General features: G+C 43.6%; 1 pseudogene; it reads left to right on the top strand.

Annotated features, from left to right (window-relative positions):
* The first annotated feature begins 716 nt into the window (after window positions 1-716).
* Window positions 717-6,636, top strand: LOC141102592 (kelch-like protein 10; annotated as a pseudogene).
* The last annotated feature ends 571 nt before the right edge of the window (window positions 6,637-7,207 follow it).

Raw genomic sequence — 7,207 nt, 5'->3', positions numbered from 1 at the left:
TCCATATTAGCCAATATTTGCACTATATCCCAGTGGTTCTGGATGTGCAGCTGGCCAATGTGGTGGAAGGAAATTATTTGCATGGTTCTGCTTGCTGTCCTGAAATGAGGAATTATCCACTTATTCTTGGAAGATGTGATGGAATGAAACATGTGAATATCTTTTGTTCTTTTTTTTTTTTTTTCCGGTTTTAAATGTTGTTTATTGAAAAATAAATAACAGTACAAAGATATCAAAATGGCAGAGACCAAATGAGATAACGCAGCAATGTAAATTACATTAGAATCAAGATATACATGTACCGTCCACAGATTCAGTTTCAAAATAAAAGTGTAAACTCTTACATACCCAAGGGCATCATTAAGTACTCTAACTCCTAGAGAATGGCCGCTGGAGGTCAGGATAGGGAGACCAAGGCTCGCAGGTGCCAGGGCTCCTCAAGGATCGGCCACGCACCCCAAATGGGAAGAATATCTTCTGTTCTAAGAAGGTTTTACTCTGCTGCTAAATGTTTTTGCTTGACATTCACTTTACCTGGGCTACCATGAACTACTGAGCTACATGTAATTTTTGTGTTACTGTAAATCCCCAAAAAACATATTGAATGAATAAAATTTTTTGTTTAAAAAAAGCAATGTAATGTGAATTCTTCTCCTCCCAGGAAACTGTTTTCTGGAAGATGTACAAAGACTGAAAAGAACGTGTACGACATTCCTGGAATTACTCCGGACATGATGAGGTTGATCATTCAATACGCCTACAACAGAAAAATATCCATCAACTCCGAGAATGTGAGAAAACTGTTTATGGCTGCAGACCAATTCATCATCCTGGGTCTAAAATGCCTTTGCGCAAATTTCCTTATTAGCCAGCTATGTCCTGAGAACTGCATTGGTATTGACAGATTGTCCAGCCAATTTAATTGCCCCGAGCTGCATGAAAACTGCCATGCATACATTCTTCACCACTTTCAGGAAATTGCATCGACCTCTGAGGAGCTTGTGGATCTGTCCATTACAGAGTTTGAGGATCTGATCAACAGAGATGATCTTAATGTTAAAAGGGAAGAAGTCATCTTTGAAGCCATCATCAAATGGATTGAGCACAACCCAAATGAACGTAGGCAATACATCACCACCCTACTGCCTAAGGTAAGGTGGAGAACTCCATTTACTCATTGGGGTTGATTTATTAAAAATGGAGAGAGCAAAATTTGGTGCAGCTCTGCATAGTATCCAATCAGCTTCTAACTCCAGCTTGTTCAATTAAAGTAGGCTAAACTTTTTTTTTCCATTTTGGATAGCATAAGGGAGGGTTATAACCCCTGTAAGGTTTATTTTTGCCATATTTGTCCCATTGGGGAGATTCACCAGAAATAGTGTCCCTAAGATTTTCCCCTCTATTACTTTTCTGGGGACAACCCAAAATTTGGGATGTTCTTTTACTTTCAATGATAATGGTAAACAGGTCAAATAGAGAGGATGATACTCCGAGTCCCTAACAGGGACACAGACAACAAAAAAAACTGACAGGTGTTCTCTAATCCCTCTCCCCTCCATCCAAAACTAAAAAAACCCTTTGCCTTCAGTTATACTTTAAGCTTTCACCAAAAACCTGGAAGTTGATTAATTCCTATGCCGAGCTGCACCAGGTTTTGCACTCTCCTCTCCAGTTATAGTAAATCACCCCCCGCTGCAAGAAAAACAATAGCCCGTATTTGTTGTACAGATTGGAGGTGCATTCGTGCCCAGTGCAATCAGCATCCCTGTTGAAGAACTTCTTTGAGAAAAATAGTGAAGGTGTTTAACCCTTTCCTGCTCACGGGTTGTAAAAATGTACACAAAATGTTTTAGGTAATCTCAAAGTGGAACTCCACCCAAAGGGGGAAGTCCGCTTTAAGTCCTCCTCCACTGCCACATTTGGCACATCTGTACCTCTTTTTTTGTGGGGGGAGGCAGGCACCTAGTTTTGACAGGTATCTGGCTCCCACTTTTGCTCAGATCTAGGCAATCCGAGTAGAAGTTCTTCTCCTCTTCCCCTCCCTCCCCAGTCTTCTGGGTCCTAGAAGACTGCAGGACCATTCACAAAGTGCAGCAAAGCTCACGCATGTGCAGTGGGCAGCTGGCTTTGAAGCAGAAAGCAGCATAGCTGGCTTCCCAAAGTTAGGATGCCTATGCTGGATCCCTAGACAGGTAAGTGTACTTTTATTAAAAATCAGCAGCTACAGGATTTGTAGTTGCTGACTTTTATTTTTTTCAGAGTGACCCTCCTCTTAAACTGTTTAAAAGGTACCTTTCGATGTCTGAAATTGTTTGCAATCACAACCCATTTATGGCTAGATCACATTTGTTTCTCTATAGGCTCCTTGGCCATAGCTGACAGAGTTTTCTTGGGGAAAGTTGGATTTCTGCCAACTTCAACCATTATGTAAACAGGGCAAGCTGTGGTACATCCTCCAACTTGAAGGTAGGTGGCACTGGGCTTCTTCTTCAGGTTGGCAGGAGTCCAGTGGGAAGAAAACATCTTTGATCTTGGGCTCCATGTGGCCATCTTGGGGAGGACTGTGATCTTTTTGGATACTGATGTCCCACAAGAATTGGGCAGTCATCTTGACAAAGGTCCCTATAAGGGGTGAACATCATTTGCACCACCCACACTGAGGCAGTAAGGTAGAGAGAAAGCTCTGCTGGTTAGGAAAAGCTCAGGTACAGATGTATATAGTTCTGGAGGAACAGGGACATTTAGGTTTCCTTTTCAGGGTGTCTCCATTGCACCGGTCCCAGACAGACTGCCGCTGATCATCATGTACCACAGAGGCCTAGTAGAACCCAGTGTCATTGAACCTTACCACCACCCCTCCAATGAAGCACTCCTCTGGTACTGTGAAATTATAAATGAAATTTGTAACAGCACTGAGTAAAGTTTGCTTCCTTATCAGTATTCTTTGGATAAGGAAACATTATACTTCACAGCTTATGTGGTGCCAATGTTATATTGGACTGTTGTATATCGATGATTGTCTGTTGAGTTTTGTTGATCTTTACAATATAAAACTCCTTTTTCTCTTCTTCCCTAGGTTCGAATGGGCTTGATACACAACACGTATTTGATGAACAACGTGATGACCAACATCCATGTAAAGGACAACAAAGAATGTATGAATATTGTCACCAGTGTGCTGAAGACAAATAATGACTTAAATGCGAATGGATCCTCCAGGTCAGAGTTCATGAATCCAATGACAAGGCCACGCCTGCCAAGTGCAATTCTACTCGCCACTGGCGGCTGTAGCTCTAATGACCCTACCAAAACCATGGAGGCCTACGACTGCAGAGCCGACCGCTGGGTTGACATTACCTATGATATGGAAAGCCCCAGGGCTCACCATTGAACGGTATACCTAAATGGTTATGTGTACCTGGTTGGAGGGTTTGATGGCATAAATGACCGGAGCAGCGTAACATGGTTTGACCCAGTCAGGAAGATCTGGAAGCGCGTGTCTCCAATGAATGATAAGCGCTGCAAAGTCAGCACGGCAATCCTGGAAAACAAAATCTATGCCATGGGCGGGTTTGATGGCCATTTTCACCTGAAATCTGCAGAATGTTACGACCCAGAAACCAATCAATGGGATCTTATAGCTCCAATGAATAAAATAAGAAGCCATGCAAAAGCCACCACCCTCAATAGGAAGGTAAGATATAGACACCCACTTAAAAACTAAATGGTCTTACACACACCTACATTCTAGAGCTGCAGCCTCCATCGGTTTCTTCAGCATTCAAACATTTCTTTGAGCGTAGGATGCCTTTGTCCACTGCAGCTTAAAATGTTTCCATCCCCTGACCACTGGGCCGCTACAAGACTCAGCAATGACATGGGTGTCAGAGGACGTTCCTTCTTCCAGGTCAGGGACCTGCTAAGCAGTGAAGAAAGAATTTATTTACACAATTATTATGCACAAAACAGACAAGCAAATTACCAGTATAAGCAGAGTACTGGGTATTGTTCAGGTTGACTTTGAAATGATTGTAAAAGGTACAGTTTTTCTTTACAAAATAAAAAACATTTTATACTTACCTGCTCTGTGCGATGGTTTTGCACAGAGCAACCCCGATCCTCCTCTTCTCGGATCCCCCACAGGTGCTCCTGGCTCCTCCCCCTGGTTGCGTGCTCGCTCCCAAGCCTATGGACACACACAGGCTTGGCCCCGCCTCTCACTCCCTCATCACTGTCTGTAATTGACTGCAGCGGGAGCATTTCCTACTGCTGTATCTGAGTCAATGAAGGAGAGAGCTGATTTAGGGGGGGCTGTGGGGGGAGCTACATGCAAAAGTTTTTCTACCTTACTTCTTAGAATGTAGTAGGCAAAATACAACTTCTGCCTTTAAAACCACTTTAAGTAAGCAACAATGGAGGTAACACACTGGGGTGTTTCAGCTGCCATTGAGCTATATTAAGCTTCTGATGTATTGCTGTACTGTTATGGCCTATTCACACCTATGCGTTTTTCCCCCAATGCCATTGAGTCTATCAAAAGCAAAGAGTTTAAAATCACTTTTAATATGTTTTTACAGATCTATATATGTGGGGGATTCGATGCAGAAGAACACCTCTCTACAGCAGAAGTCTACAACCCAAATACAGACCAATGGAGCATGATCGCCCCAATGTTGAAGCAATGCGGTGATGTCGGTGTCATCGCCTATGGAGATCTGGTCTATGCGGTATGTGTAATGATTCCTTTCTACACAAATGAGATTGAAATATAATTTGCAGCATGCGTCTGGTGAAACCTTTGTCAGAAGAACTGGATATCTCTCTAACAGAGCCCCTGATAGGAGTACTAATCCTTCCCTACTCCATCCAAAACTAGGAAAAATGGGCTTGACTTGACTTCACTTTAAAGAATGTGTTTACCTTTTGGTAAAAAAAAAATAAATGCACATATTTTTGCAGGAAAGAAATGTGCATTTTATTTCTTTTTAACTAAGGATCCTGGAAAGCATTGCACCTATCATCAGTGCATAGTTGCCAACATTGCAAAATTATTTTTTATAGGGACACTTTTTTGTCTGTAGGCGGAGTCTTGCTATAATTAGGGGGTGGGGTATTCATTTGAAGGTGGGACTGCAGCAGGTAAAATGGTTTAAGTGGGAATGGGTGTGGCTTAAATGGAGCATGGCTCAAAGGTGGCTCTAAAGCTCGAGGCTTTAGACAGCCCACAGTTATCAGAATACAATAATTCTCAGGAATCCAGAGATGGGATGGGAAGCAGAGAATTGCAGTTATAGAGCCTCGTACACACGATTGGATTTCCATCAGACAAATCCGTGCATTTTTGTGCGAAGGGCGTTGGCCGTGAACTTGTTCTGCATACAGACGGCAGAACTTTTTCAGCCAACATTCACGAAACAACGTTTTTCTGTTCTTTAGCACCACCCTTTGGGCAACTTCTGCTAATGTTGTCTGATGGTTAGCATTGGTTCGGAGCATGCGTGTTTGTACTTTGGATTTTAGTCCGACGGACTTGTGTACACACGATCGGATAATACGACAATAATCGGATAATTGGACAATGTGAGAGCATGGCCAGCCAACATTTGTTGTCGGAAATTCCAACAACAACTGTCCGATGGAGCATACAGACGGTCGGATTATCTGACAAAACACCTCCATCGGACAATTGTTGTCGGAATATCCGATCGTGTGTATGGGCCTTAACTCTGACAGACACCTCGCCCATCCACTTTACCACTGAGTCACAAATAATTGTCCTTTCCATTGTCCAGTGAGGCAGCCTTAGCAGTCAGTAAGGGTGTTTTCATTGGACATGGACATGGCAGTTAATGGAGCTTAGCTATGAAGTCAAGAAATTCGGGCCGAAGGCTAATAAGGCCAAAAAAGTTAATAGCAAGAATCTAGAAGTGTATGCTCTTAAAGCCTAACTCTGGGAACAAAAGAAAATTAAAAATACAGTGGGCCCTTCCACACTGTAAGGATTACATGCTATATTCAGACAAGGTCCTTCATGTTATGGGGACCATTAGGACCATACCCATCATCCTTGCGAAAGATGTTTTGCCACATGAAGTAGAACACAGTAACACATGTTGTCTCTTACAGGTCGGAGGATTTGATGGAGTTAACATACTGAGCAGTGCCGAGGCCTATAACCCAGCCAACAACAGCTGGAATGAGATCGCCTCCATGTTAAGGCCACGCAGCAGCTTCGGGATTGAAGTACTGGAGGATCTCCTTTATGTGATTGGAGGTTTCAGTGGATTCGTAACGACCTTCGAAGCAGAGTACTATGACAGGAGGACCAATGAGTGGTACGGCGTCCACAACATGAACATCCATCGCAGAGCCCTGGAATGCTGCATTTTGCCCGGCCTCCGTAACGTTCGGGATTATGCCCCTAGTCGAGACAAAAATTCTACATAGAGGAAACGAGGCGGGCATTATCCGACTGCTCTTTAGAAGTGTAACAGAATGAGGTGACTCTTTAACCTCTTCAATACCAGGCACTTACACCCCCTTCCTGCTTACACCAATTGTCAGCTTTCAGAGCTCACACTTTGAATAACAATTACTTAGTCATGCAACACTGTACCCATATGAGATTTGCGTCCTTTTTTTCACACAAATAGAGCTTTCTTTTAGTGGTATTTTTTTTTTCAACAAAAAAGGTTTTATTAGTTTGTCCATATTGCATACATGTTATGACATACTATTCCGGGTACAATACATGTCCTGAAAATATGCAAATAACAGCTAAGTGAATATTTACTTTAAAGTGGAGTTCCACTCAAAAGTGGAACTTCCACTCATCAGATTCCTCCCCCCCTCCGGTGACACAGTTGGCACCTTTCAGGGGGGAGGGGGGTACAGATACCTGTATATTACAGGTATCTGTACCCACTTCCGGCATAGATAGCCGCAGAATCTGCGGTTATTTACGCCACTTCCTGCTCCCTCCCCGCTGCCTGCTGGAAAACACACGGGTCCCAGAGACAGCAGGGACCATCCGTATTGCGCTGCGCGACTCGCGCATGCGCAGTAGGGAACCGGGAAGTGAAGCCGCACGGCTTCACTTCCTGATTCCCTTACCGAAGTTGGAGGCGGCAGCACCCGAGGACGGAGAGACGTTTCGGCCTCGGGTGCCGACATCGCGGGCGCCCGGGACAGGTGAGTGTCCATGTTT

Source organism: Aquarana catesbeiana, linkage group LG07 (genome assembly GCF_042186555.1).
Source record: "Aquarana catesbeiana isolate 2022-GZ linkage group LG07, ASM4218655v1, whole genome shotgun sequence".
Classification (NCBI taxonomy): domain Eukaryota; kingdom Metazoa; phylum Chordata; class Amphibia; order Anura; family Ranidae; genus Aquarana; species Aquarana catesbeiana.
This window is presented reverse-complemented; position numbering and strand designations above follow the sequence as displayed.